Below are 13,865 nucleotides of genomic sequence, written 5' to 3'. Positions count from 1 at the left end.
TACAGGGAGTTAGACAGGTAGTAAATCACAGTCATATCATAAATTATGCAATAGCGGAAAGAAGAAGGTGCTATGGGTGCCCATGGAGAAGAACTTTAACTTGTAGAGGTTAAGGAAGGCTGCTTATGGATATTATTTTAGCCAAGTATTCAAAGGTAAATAGGTTTTCTGTGTGTGTGTGTGTGTGTGTGTGTGCGCGCGCGCGTGCGCATGTACAGACATACCTAGTTTCATTGTACTTTGCCTTATTGTGCTTCACAGGTATTGAAGATTTTTTTTAATAATTTTTTTTTATTTTTCAATTACAGTTGACATACAGTGCTACGTCAGCCCCAGTATACAACATAGTAACCAGACATCTTATGTAATCTATGAAGTATTCACCCCGATAAATCCAGCACCCACCTGACACCATACACAGTCATCACATACTATTGACTCTATTCCTTATGCCATACCTTACATCCCCATGACTATTTTGTAACAACCAATTTGTTACAAAATATACTCTCAATCTTTTTATTATATCAATTTCTTCACCCATTCCCCAACCCCCCTCCCATCTGGCAACTATCAAAATGTTCCTTTTATGAGTTTGTTTCTGTTTAATTCGTTTGTTTATTTTGTTCTTTAGATTCCACATATAAGTGAGATAATAGCATCTTTCTCTTTCTGACTTACTCCACTTAGCATAATATCCCCTAGGTCCATCTATGCTGTTGCAGTTGGCAAAATTTAATTTTTTTTTTTACGGCTGAGTAATATTCCATTGTAAATATGTATTACATTCTTTATCCATTCATCATTGATGGGCACCCAGATTGCTTCTAAATCTTGGCTATTGTAAATAATGCTGCAGTGACCAAATGGATGCATATGTCCCTTCAAAGTAGTGTTTCATTGGATAAATACCCCAAAGTGGAATTACTGGGTTCTTTTTTGTCTCTTGTTATAACCTTTGTTTTAAAGTCTGTTTTTTCTGGTATAAGGTCTTTAGGGAATGGGGAGAATGCCTTATAGAATATACTATAAAATAGTATATGCAAAGCCTAGAAAGGTTTGGGGGTAAACAAGTACATTGGGTGTGAATGTGAGTGTAGATGGGAAGGACATGACTAGCTTAAAAAACAGGATTCTTACTCTAGTTTGATAGAAACAGCTTTTTCTTTTAGGGGCTCTGGGATTTATGGTAATTGAAAGGATTAAAATTACTTAGAGGTAGACAGAGTCCTGGTTGGAGGACAAATAGAAGTATAAATGATATAGAATAACCAACTTTAGATATCTCTAAGGAGAAAATTACTCATGCTTTTTATTCTTGATAATTTCTGTATAATCTCAATAAATTATTTAACATTCTCATGCTTCAAAAGGATATTGCTACTTTAAAATGTTCTTACTTTAAAAATTAGATATAAATAGGGAACATTAAAAGCTATACTGCTTCCAGCCAGTCCAATCTAATGTACCATTTGCTTTGTTAATATTTTCTCCTGTGAGCCAGCTGCTCTACCACTAGACAATTTTACTGTCCAAATTCTTTGCAAATATTGCCTTGTCAGAATGGGAATTGTGTAAGAGACGAAATGATTAAAGATTGCTTTAAATAAACAGGCTGATATTAACTACCATTTCTATTCTGTTTTGCTCCCAAAGATCATTTGAATGTATACTCTCAATCTTTTTATTATATCAAGAAGTAGAAATAAAAAGTGATTTTTTACTGTTACAAAATGGTTATTTCATTTGGTAATGTTTATATCCTTATGTGAAAAAGAAAATAATGCCATATGGACAACTTTAATCTTAATTCTAGGACTATCTTGGCTGCTTCATTTTGTATTTTCCTGGTGCTGCACCACAGAATATTATAAGACTGTACATAAAATCTTAACTTTATTTTTTACTTGGAAAGCACTTTGAAGATTCAAATCTGAGGCTGAAGAAACTAGCGCCAAGTTGGAGACCTATATTTTCTCCCTCTGTGCACAGTCTCTACTGCAAAAACTCCTCTTTTCATCTTGTGGTCCCAGTACCTTAAGACTAGTAGATAAAGATCTGTTGAATAGGTGAATATATTTCTTTATTCACAGAGCCTGAATTACAACCCATATCTTTTGATTTCCAATCAGTCCAGTGTTCTTTCTTATACACTGGTACTTCCCTATTTACATAGCAGCAGCATTCCCAAGGTTTCAATTTATGTGTAATGCATCTCTGCCAGGCATCATTAGCCCACCCCATCTCACAAGAAAGCCAGCCTCACCAACATGTTAAGACAAGGCAGCTATCTGGGCTGAAAACCAATTGATATTCTTGAGTAAATGGTAATTCCACACTCAAAGTGGATGGCACTTTGTGCTTTTCAGTATATTATTCACACTTCCTTTGATCAAACTACAAAGTCAAGATATGCTGTAGGATTGTAGACTTTATTTTTACAAAAGAGTGTCTAAGCAAGAATGGTTCCACCATCACAGGTGTTTGGAAAATCTGTGAGGCATTTTTGGTTGTCACAGTGATTGAAAGGATGCTACTGGTATTTAATAAATGGGTGACAGATGTCAGGCATCCTGTAGTACACAAGACAGTCCCAACAAATGGCAATTAAAATGGTCCACTGTACTTTTCCTAGTGAAAAGCCACAACCAAACTTTTTACACATATACATAAAGCATTTTTTCATTGTCTTAATATATAGTGAATTTTCTGGGAATACTACTATTGTGTACATTAAGGGAAAATCATATTCAGAACTGGAAAAAGAATTGTTTCCCAACTTAGCACAGACAGTCAACAATGCCCCTTGAAGTATTTGAGTTTCTTATCAACATACCTCTTAGCAGTCTGCACCTGGAACTGTTGCATTCATAGTATAGGTGCAGGTGTCCATAATGCTACTTCATTATGTCTTGTCATTTACATACTTAAGTTTCTGTCTATCTGTTATAATTATTTTTTATTTCTTCTCTTTCTGGCTTCTCTATTGAGAAGAGTCTATTTGAGGGTGGAGGAAGCACAAGAGTATAAGCAAGGAGACTCGTTAGAAGGCAACCGCGGTAATTCAGGTGAGAAGGTATGGTAGGGGGGATGAAGGTAGAGCTAAAAGGATTTCCTGACAGATTGGATATGGGTTGTGAGAGAGAGAGGTCAAAGTTAACTGTAGCCATTTGCACCTAAGCCACTAAAAGGATACATTCGAGTTGCTTTAAACTGAGATGAAAGTTGTAAGTGCAAGAGATTTGGTGGGTAAGATCAAGGGTCCCTTTTAAGACATGCTGAGTTTGAGATGTGGCAATGTTGAATAGGCATCTGAATGTGAGACAGAAGTCAGAGAGAGTCTGAGCTAGAAATATAAATATGGTAATTCTCAAGTATGTGGTATTTCAAGTTATGACCAAGTTGGATGAGATTACCAAGTAAATGTAAATAGAAAATAGTAGTGGACCAATTATTGAGCTTTGGGATACTCAAACATTAATAAAGCACAGAGAATAAGAGATTGAGAAAGAACACCAGAGAGGCTGGAGGAAATTGAAGCCAAATGAAGAAGGTGTATCAGGAATAAGGAGTGATACATTGGTTCTTAGATTTAGTAACATGAAGGTGATTATTGACCTTGATGATGGTCATTTTGGTAGAATGATGGGGTAAGAGCCTGACAGGAATGAGCTCAATAGAGGTAGGAGGTGAGGAAATGAACAGGAAATGAGAAATAGAGGATAGCTTGTAGGGCAAGTGGAATCAGAATACAGCTATTTTATTTTTGTTTTAAGTTGGGTTATATAGCTATGTATTTATTTTCTAGTGCAGTATAAAAATCCATGGAGAGGGTAGTGATGCTGGAGTTGATAGAAGTGGGCTGGCATGCTGGTTAGCCACAGGGTTCCGCTGACCATACCACTAGTTTTCCAGACATCTGGTATGCCATAGCTCTGGAATAGCTAACTGATACATAATAGATTTTGAGGCCTTGTGAATAGAAGACTTTTTCACTCTCCAGTGTTTGAAAGTTGGTCAGGCACCAGCCAAGAGCTTAAGTTTTAGCCAGAAATTGAATTAGGAATTAGTAGGAAATTAGAAGATAAAGTAGAACCAATTAATTCTCCATAGGCTGCAACTTAAAAGCAGCTAGATTTTTTCTTATCCCCTGGGGCCATCTTAACCATTTTGATTTGTAGGCAGAATGCCTCAGGGCCTTTAGAATAAGGAAGATGAGGCACCTACGAGGGCACAAAATGTATGGAGGCACTCACCCTCAGAGCCGAGCAAGTTCAGTGTTGGCAGTTAAGAATGATGTCCCCTTACAGTCTGCACCCTAGGCACCTTGCTCACCACATCCTAATTCTCCTGGTCCTGAGAATGGGCAGTGTAGCGTTTTTTTAAGCGACAGTAGAAAAGTTCTCTTGATCTAATTAATTATCTCTTTTTAGATCACCAGTTGGAGATTAATTAATTTCATGTGCTTAGTCTGATATTCCCCTCCCTCCTTAATGTCTGGTCAACTTCAGCAACTCTGATGAACATGAGGAAGACGTGGTGAAGAAGAAAAAAAGTTCTAGCCTACACAATTCTATTGATAGTGATGGGACAGAGCAGGGAATGGTTGGTTGGGGCCTTTGGGCAACCAAAGGGCAACAACAAGGGACTTTTGGAGACCTAACGGGAAGGACAGTGGGAACGGGGGGACAGCAGGAAGACCGGTCAGGACCAATCCTATTTATGAAGCCTGGACTACAAACTGCCCTTCTCCAGCTTAGTACGTTTACCATTTTAAGTGTCTTAAGGACCCTAGTACCATCTTGTCTTTTTCTCTTTGAAATTCGTAGGTGATAGGAGGTTATCACTCATTTCGTTAGTCCTAAGAATTCAGTTTCTTGTTCGTCTAGTGCAGATCTGAGAAAGATCTTCTAAGGTCAACTGAGTAATTATCCATCTTCATACCTCAGAAACCAAAGGAAACCTTACAGCAATGTCCACAGAACCCAGAGAATTCTCAGGGCTTTGTGTCCAGGATAAATCTATCACGTGATCCCATGATTGTCCCCTCAGAGGGAGCTATAGGGATAAAGGTATAACAGAGAATCATGCACCATCTTCATCATACTACATGAGTTGGCAAATTCTCTTATGAAGAACACTTAGGACCAAATGTGTACAGATGGTGCATATGTGATTGTGTACAAAATGAATAGTCACCTGAAGGAATGACGGGGAAAGATGTACAAAGATGGCTCTGGGGAGCTTCCATCAAGAGGTGTCCATAGGGGCAAGCAGCAGACACACTGAGAAGAGAAAGAGCGAAGGTCGTTAAATGTAAGGTCAGCAATTCTCTTGTAATTGGGAAGTTGCTGATTATGAGACTTAAAAGTGCGAAAGTTTATTTTAAAGTGGTTCACAGTGAGTCTACGGCCATGCCACCCTGAACAAGCCCAATTCCGTCTGATCTTGGAACTAAGCAGGGTTGGGCTTGGTTAGTACTTGGATGGGAGACCATCTAGGAAGACCAGGTGCTGTAGGCATAAAAAGTAAAAAAAATAAAAGATTGTAAGGTGACAAGGTCCTTGCAATCTGTGAGGTCAACCTGTGAGGTCAACCAAGGGTTGTCTCGCCTAAAAAAAATTAAAAAGTAAAAAAATCTAAAAAAAAAAGTGGTCCACAGTGAAAACTGAAGTGGCAAGAAGTCTGTAACTAATTATAAATGAAATAAAAGGTTACTAATGATCTTAGTTTTTAGTTCTTAGGGTATTTCACTGCAAAAGTTTTGTCTTTATATTTTGCAGCCGCATATGAATGAATCTAGTCACAGTACAACAGAGGTTCTTATTACAATTTTTGGGAGGATAAGGCCTGATGCTCTTCTGGTTTGTGTCAGCTCCATTTCTAAGAGCCAATTCAGCCATGTGTCCATGGAAAGAAGTCCTTATTAAAAATAGCAGACTTTTGACTTTAGTTGGTATTACAGAATCAGGAGGCCCCCTGCAAATTTCCTCAGAACTTGCTTTCCAAAAAGGTTAGTCAGAGGTTTCCCAGAAGAGCTTTCCTCTTCCTAGTGAGTAACACATTTTTGAGAGAGATAGTTATCCTTGTAGGCCCTTGCTGCTACTTTACCTCCAATCCCTCAAACACCCGAGTCAAGTAAATATGATGACACGTTTAATTAGCTAATAAACAGAGACTGACCTGTGAAATTCAGTTATAACCTAGTGTCTTTAAAGCTTTGGAAACAAGTATAATGCATTTTCTGCTTAATTATTTTTTTAGATGATAGAGTATATTAGTTCAAGATTTAAGCTCAGGTGGTGGACTGCCTGAATTCAGATCTTGGCTTTTCCCCTGATGAGGTGTGGGATCTTGGGCATGTTTTGGAACTCTCTTTGCTGTGGTTTGCTCTTCTAAGAGTAGAGCTAATAATAGTACCTATTTCTTAAAATTGTTAAGAGAATTAAATAAAATGATACATTCAAAGCACTAGGAGTAGTTCCTGGCATATTTAAGTACTTAATATAAACCTGTCAGGCATTTAATGTTTAAGACGTGAGAAAACCAGATCTCTTCTTCCCCAAATAGTTTTATAACTGTCAATGAATACTGAGTGTTGGTTGCATGAATTGTAGTTATTTAGCCTCTTTTCATTGGCTGTAAACGACTTCATATGTTTCTGAAGATAGAAGAATAGAAGTAATCTTCCCATCTGGCCTCGTGTCAGTATGTCACTCAGACCACTAACCATAGCTGCTTGTATTATTTTTATTATTACTAATCATATAAGTGAGTTGAAATTTCTAAAAAATTTGTGGGGACTACGGTTACTATCCACATTTGCTTTTTCTTGGGCATTGCATATCCATGATGTTTCCTTCCATGGGAATTTTAAGAGCTGTGCAGTTTGTTGCATCTTTGTCCTCTGTCCCTCCAACCAGATTTACAGACTCAAAATAAAGGAATGTGTATCTCCCAGAATAAAAAAAAATGATGAGATTTCCATAGAGTCAGCAGCGTGTTATCCTCAGGGCTCGTTGTTGACATGGGCTCATCCTCAGGGAGCTTGGCAGTTGTGCCCGAACAGAAAGTGCAGAGTTCTCCTTGTGTGGTGTGCCCACAGGACTTCCCTCCCAGCTTCTCTCTTGTTTCCTGTAGTCCAGGTCTATTTTATAAACCCATGGGAAAATATGTCCTTTCTATTGAGAGCTACCTAATGGGGCAGCACTTTAGTGCTCATAAAACCCTTTTAAGTAGGTAGGTCTAGGTTGATGCTCACATGCCAACTAATGAGAAAAATATTCTGACCAGTATTCCACAGATGAAGAAATGAAGCTGTTCAGGGTTACACAGTTAAAATAAGCAGTAAACCCAGATCTGCTGACTCTTAAAATCCAGTGTACTTCCACTTTTATTGCTTTCCAGTCAGATTTACTCAGGCTCAGTAAAATCGTGTAATAAGACCTAGAGTAGTAGCCAAGCCTATTCATTAGAAATTTTAATCACAGAGTTAGGATTTCAAATAATATAAGATTTGACACTGTTTTTAACTGTCGAAAACTTTACTTTTATAATAAAAGGACCTAGTTTCCTTTTAGCTCTATTGTTTATTCTTCCTGGTTATATATCATAAGCATTTTCTAACTAACTTTGAGTTTTTAAAGGCTTTTCTTCATTATGTGTATACTTTGTCATTAAAGTAGATTTCGTGTTGATAGAAGTCTTTTTTTCTTTCAATGTGGACAGTGTCGAGTAGGCCTAGATTAAAACTCTTTCTAAATTCTTAGAAGAGTGTAATTACCAGTTATTATCCTATACTTGGTAGGTAGGTGAGTGGTCCCAGGAAGAATAAAATGGTTCTATTTTTGTAACCATTATTTTTCTAAACCTCAGTCAGAGTGAATGGTGTGTTTCTCTGCAAACCTCAGACCTGTAGCACTGGTTTGAGGGATTTGAGAGAGTGGACCTTTGTTGCTTTGTGGAGTTGTGTTCATGTCCCCTGCTTGAGCTACCAGTGTCTCTGCTCAGCAGATGCAGCCACGGCCAGATGGTACCATGTGTCCAGTGACTTGCTGAGTAAGAGCTCATTCACTACAGAAGCAAACTTTGACAGCGACCTGCCTGTTTCAAGATCATATTCAGTGATCAGTCACTAATGAGCTTTAAAAGACTCAAACCTCTTTAGTAATACTAATAAGAGCTGTTTTTTTGCTAAGTAATTATTGCATGCCAGGTTGTATTTAAGTCTTCATGTTCATTGTTATTTATCTCTACAAACATAAGTGTTATTATTCCTATTTTAGTGCAAAGAAAACTAGTATTTTTTCTAAAGCCATATAGCTTAATAAGTGGTGAGGCCAGGATTTGAATCCAGGGTTGCCTGACCAAGAGCATCCATACTAGGGATAATGAAACATGTCATGTATATGTTACCTGTGTCCATGGCAGACATAATTAATTGATCATGGTATGTGTTCATGCCGATCCTGATAATCCTTTTCAGCACTGCATTCTTGACATCTGCAGTCCATCACTGAGTAGACAAGATCAAGCATGCGCTACCCTTGACTTGAAATGTGTCTGTATTAACTTTCTCCTGAATTCCAGTAGTGTATTGAAATTCAGCCAATTTGCTTTTGGGATAATAATAAATAAAGTAAATAATAACATGGTTTATAGGAAGAACAAACAATGCAGTATTTTCCTGTAGAGTCCTAATTGGTTTGGACAATTGAATTTAATACAATTTAAATTCCATTTTAAATAGCATATAAAAGTTACCTCCACATCAAAAAATTTTAAGGTAAGTTGATTACTGGCTTATAAAATTTAGTTATTTAAAAATTTTTTCAAACAGATATTTGAAATACAAAATTTTGACAGTGCTCATAGAGTTTGTTATAATGAAGGCAGCTTTTTTTATACAGTCAGCAAAAACTGGCCGTGAAGTCTTCATTCAATTTTAATCATAGATCAAAATACTGATCTTTTAAGAATTTAAAGCTTTGCTATGGCTGAAAATGTGGAAATAAAAAGTTTTTAGGATCACAGATTTCTTCCTTCCTTCTTTTCTTTCTTTCTTTTATTTCTTCCCCTTTTCCTTTCAGACCTTACCACTACTTCAACTGAAGATAGCATTTAAAAAAAATTCCATGTATGGTCAAATAGATGTTCCACTGTCTCTTAACCCCTTGATGTAAAGGTCTCCACCCACTGCAGGATTTTTGGAGAACATCTTGGGCACAGGATTCAGGGTTGGAGTGTTTGAGCCAAAGACTGGTAATAACTACAATGATAAATTGTCATACCTGCTGCTTAGTGTTGAAATTTCTAGGAAATGCACTCTATTTTTCACCTCTAAAATCTGAGACACAAAACAGAAATAGAAACATAATTTATATCAAAATATATTTCCATAAACAGACCACCTACCAGCAAAGAGATTGAATCCAAATTAACTGTGAGGCCATGGAAAATTGCTTATCTTTTGTTTGTATCTTTAAAGTGAGTAACATTATACTTTGTTACTTATCCCAGTTTGAAAATAAAGGAAAATTTTCCTTGCTTATTTTCATAGTGATGTTAGGAAACAAAATTATATAATGCTCAAAGTTAGATAACTTATTATTTATTTTAAGAAATTCTGATTTAAATGTACTTTTTGGAAAAATAAATGAAATTAAGAGAAATAATGTATTAGTAATATTTTTACATTCTCTCTACTTGTTCTCAGTAATATTGTTTGTTTTTTCTTATTGATAATGACCTAGCTATTTATACTTTAAAAGCAGAAGACAATACTTCTTTATAACACTGTGACCACAGACCCCACTAACTCTGACCAATGGTTACTTTGAAGTGCTGGTGGCCAGTTGGAGTTTATAATTTGTTACCAAATTACTGTTATCTTTATTTTCACCCTGTATTTTGCCTGTCAAGCAGTCCTGGTCTCCAAAATTGGAGAGTCAGAACCTTCAACTAAAAAGTTTGTTTAACTAGAGGCAGGAAGAAGAGTCTATTTTCCCTTGAAACACATGGGAAATTCATTCATTTTCTTTTGTTTTAAACTTTTAAAAGCCTGGACATTATTAGGGCTGTTTTGGGGGTTTGATTCATTGATTGGATGGTTGATGTTTTTGTTTCTTTTATTTTTAGATTATCTCATCAATCTCCCTAATTCTAAAGTCTAACCCTGTGCTTTTACTTCATTTACAGTGGTCTTTTAGTTTAAGAATTAGCTTCTCCCTGACCTGAGATTTTAAGATTGTCTCAATAATCTTAGACCAGAGGTCACATGTCCAGGATTTTTCTTGTAGTGTTACCTCTATTAATCTGTATTTCCTTGCTGTCTATTCTAGAAAGTCACGATTTGGGATAGGAAGGAGGGCACAGGGGTAGCAGGGAAAGGAGGGTGTTTTGTTTTTGTTTTCATTTTTTAACATATTAATGTTTTATTAAAGTATAATTGATGTATAGGATTAGTTTTATGCATACAGTATAGTGATTCTATATTTGTATGTATTACAAAATGATTACCATGATAAGTCTAGTTAACATCTGTCCCCTTTTAAAATTACACATTTTTTTTCTTGTGATGAGGGCATTTAAGATCTTTTGTTAGCAACTTTCGAATACCCATTAGAGTATTATTAACTATAGTCACCATGCTTTACATTATATCCCCATGGCTTATTTTTATAATTGGAAGTTTGTACCTTTTGGCGCCCTTAACCCATCCCCCCACCCCACCACTACCACCCCTAGCCTCTGGCAACCATCAATCTATTCTTTGTGAGCTTAGTTTTTTCTTTTGTTGTTGTTTTAGATTCCACATATAAGTGAGATCATATGGGATTTGTCTTTCTCTGACTTGTTTCACTTAGCATAATGCCCTCAAGTTTTCAAATGGCAAAATTTCATTCTTTTTTATGGCTGAGTCATATTCCATTGTGTATATATACAATGGATAAATGTATGATAAAGAAAATGTGGTATATATATTACATTTTGTCATGCATTTCTCCATCAGTGGACACATAGGTTTGTCCATATCTTGGCTTATAAATAACATTGCAGTGAAGACGGGGGTGCATATATCTTTTTGAGTTAGTGTTTTCATTTTCTTCAGATAAATACTCAGAAGTAAAATCGCTGGACCATATAGTATTTAAAAAATTTTGAGGAACCTCCATTCTGTTTCTCATAGCGACTGCACCAATTTACATTCCTACCAACAGTGCACAAAGGGTTTCTTTCCTTTTCTTCATATCCTCACCAACACTTATTTTTAATCTTTTTGGTGATAGCCATTCTGTGAGGTGCTATCTCATTGTGATTCTGATTTCCCTTTCTCTGATGATTAGTGATGTTAAGCTTTTCATGTATCTGTTGGCCATCTGTATGTATTCTGTGGAAAAATGTCGATTCAGATTCTCTGCCTATTTTTAAAATTTTTTCTTTGCTATTCAGCTATATGAGTCTATATATATGTTGTATATTAACCCCTATTGGATATGTGATTTGCAAATATTTTCTCCCATTTAGTAGGTTGTCTTTTTATTTTGTTGATTTCTTTTACTGTGCAGAAGCTTTCTAATTTGATTAGACCCACTTGTTTATTTTTGCTTTTGTTGCCTTTGCTTTTGAAGTCAGATCCAAAAAATCATCACCAAGACTGATGTCAAAGAGCTTACCTCCTGTTTTAGGAGTTTCATGATGTCAGATCTTACATTCAAGTCTTTAATCCATCCTGAGTTAATTTTTGTGTATGGTATATGATAGTAGTCTGGTTTCTTTCTTTCTTTCTATTTTATTTTTTTGTCATATAGCTGTCAGTTCTCAACATCATTTATTAAAGAGACTATACTTTCCCCCATTGTATGTTCTTAGCTTCTTTGTCATAAATTAATTAACCATACATATTTAGATTTATTTCTGGGTTTTCCATTCTCATCCATTTATTTATGTGTCTATTTTTATGCCAGTATCGTGCTATTTTGATTACTATAGGTTTTTAATATGGTTTCCAATAATGGAGGATGATGCCTCCAGCTTTATTCTTTTTTCTCAATATTACTTCGGTTACTTACAAATTTTAGGATTGTTCATTTTATTTTTGTGAATAATGCCATTGGGATTTCGTTAGGGATTGCATTGAATCTGTAGATTGTTTTGGATAGTATTAACATTTTGACAATATTAGTTATTCCAGTTCATGAGAATGGAATATCTTTCCACTTATTTGTGTCTTCAATTTCTGTCATTAATGTCTTACAGATTTCAGTGTACGGGTCTTTCAACTTTTTGGTTAAATTTATTCCTACATATTTTATTTATTATTTTTTGATGCAATTGTAAATAGAAGTTTGTTAATTTTTCTTTCTGATAGTTCATTATAGGAGGGATCTTTGTTGATATTGTCATCTACATAAAAGGATCTGTGGAAAAGAGCTTTATAAATTGTAAAGTTTTCTTCAGGCTTTATATCGAATGAGAAAATTTTAAGTGATTACAAATATAACATAAAAATTAAACTTTCAGAATTTAAGTTGCTTTCAAGTTATTTGCTGGCAGTTATTCATGTATGCCTATTTCATTAAGTGTGAATATATTTCCCCCTTTTTCTTGCTGCTTGCTATTTGATTTTTATCTGTCCTATTATATACATTCATTTATATTTTTTACTCACATTAACGAGATTATTATCTGAAGCTTATTTATTAGTTGAGACCTTTTTTTTTCATTTCTAGCAATTTGTAAAATTCACTTGATTTTTTTCCCCTCTGTATTGTACAAACTAGGCAAGTATTTTTTTTTTCATGAAAGTACTGTCTTCACATTTTTAGTATTTCAACCAAAATTTTTTTCCTTGTACATGAATAATATTAAATAAGAAAAATACTTACTTATTTTTCTCTGGTTTATATGGAAGTAAAAATCTACATAGGTGTAAGTAAATAAAATATTTTTAACAAAAAAGCTTTATTATGATTGTTTTTCTCTTTTTATTACATCATAATTGTTGTTAGTAGAGATATTTATCCTAACGTACACAAAGAAGAGTTGGAAAACAATGCTTTCTATTGCTGGATAAGTTGGGGTCCTATTAGGAGAGAGGAACTACATGGTTATTTGAATGGGGAAGTTTAATGTAAAGGACTGAGATAGAATACTCTAAGAAGAGTCCTCTTGGGACATAGATTCAGACCTTGTTACAGAGAACCTGTCTGTGGTTCACTGGGTGACAGAGAAGTCACTGTGGTGCTTCATTGATGGAACTTAGAGAGAAATCCATCCCTGGAACTTGAAGAGGAGGCATCCTACCAGAAGCGGTCCACTATAAAACCACCCAAAGCCGGTGCTAGGGAAGCTGCTGGTTCCACCGGCCTCTCTGCATTAGCAGAAGCTGGGTCCTGGAGGGACTGCATTTGCTGCAGGACCTGGCACTGAGGAAACCACCCACACCATGCTGCAGGAGCTGCTGCTGCTGAGGGAGCATGCCAGGGACCATAACCCTTTCCTCTTGGCCTCTCTGCTGTGTCCCTCCAGTGAGCTTCTCTTGACAAAACTTCATATGGCACGGTCGTCAAAGAAAAAATATTTGAGGATCCAGATCCATTTTCATAGAGCAGGCCAAAAGGATGAATTTGGAGCTGAGAGGCAATAATAATCAACACAACCAGAAAGATCATTCATGCCAAAAAATATTTTCCCTTTTCCATGGACTGTGATAGTTTGTGAGATAGCTTGATTTCATTTTTACTAAACTATCTCTGTGAGAGGCATGCGAATTATTAGATATAATTGGTTTATTTAATTTCTAATGAAATATATTAATACTTTGTAATTGGGACACATCTATACTTCTGAGACAAATTCTTAAG

General features: G+C 35.8%; 1 protein-coding gene and 1 pseudogene across 3 annotated transcripts in view; both read left to right on the top strand.

Moving 5' to 3' along the window:
- RASSF8 (Ras association domain family member 8) overlaps positions 1–13,865 on the top strand; it is a 97,454-nt gene that overhangs the window by 34,418 nt on the left and 49,171 nt on the right. The gene's annotated exons all lie outside the window — the stretch shown is intronic.
- On the top strand, positions 5,405–5,522 carry LOC118614258 (annotated as a pseudogene).

This window comes from Rousettus aegyptiacus, unplaced genomic scaffold, assembly GCF_014176215.1.
Source record: "Rousettus aegyptiacus isolate mRouAeg1 unplaced genomic scaffold, mRouAeg1.p scaffold_m13_p_2, whole genome shotgun sequence".
NCBI classification, from domain to species: Eukaryota; Metazoa; Chordata; class Mammalia; order Chiroptera; family Pteropodidae; genus Rousettus; species Rousettus aegyptiacus.
Note: the sequence above shows the minus strand (reverse complement) of the source record. Positions and strands in the feature narration are given on the sequence as shown.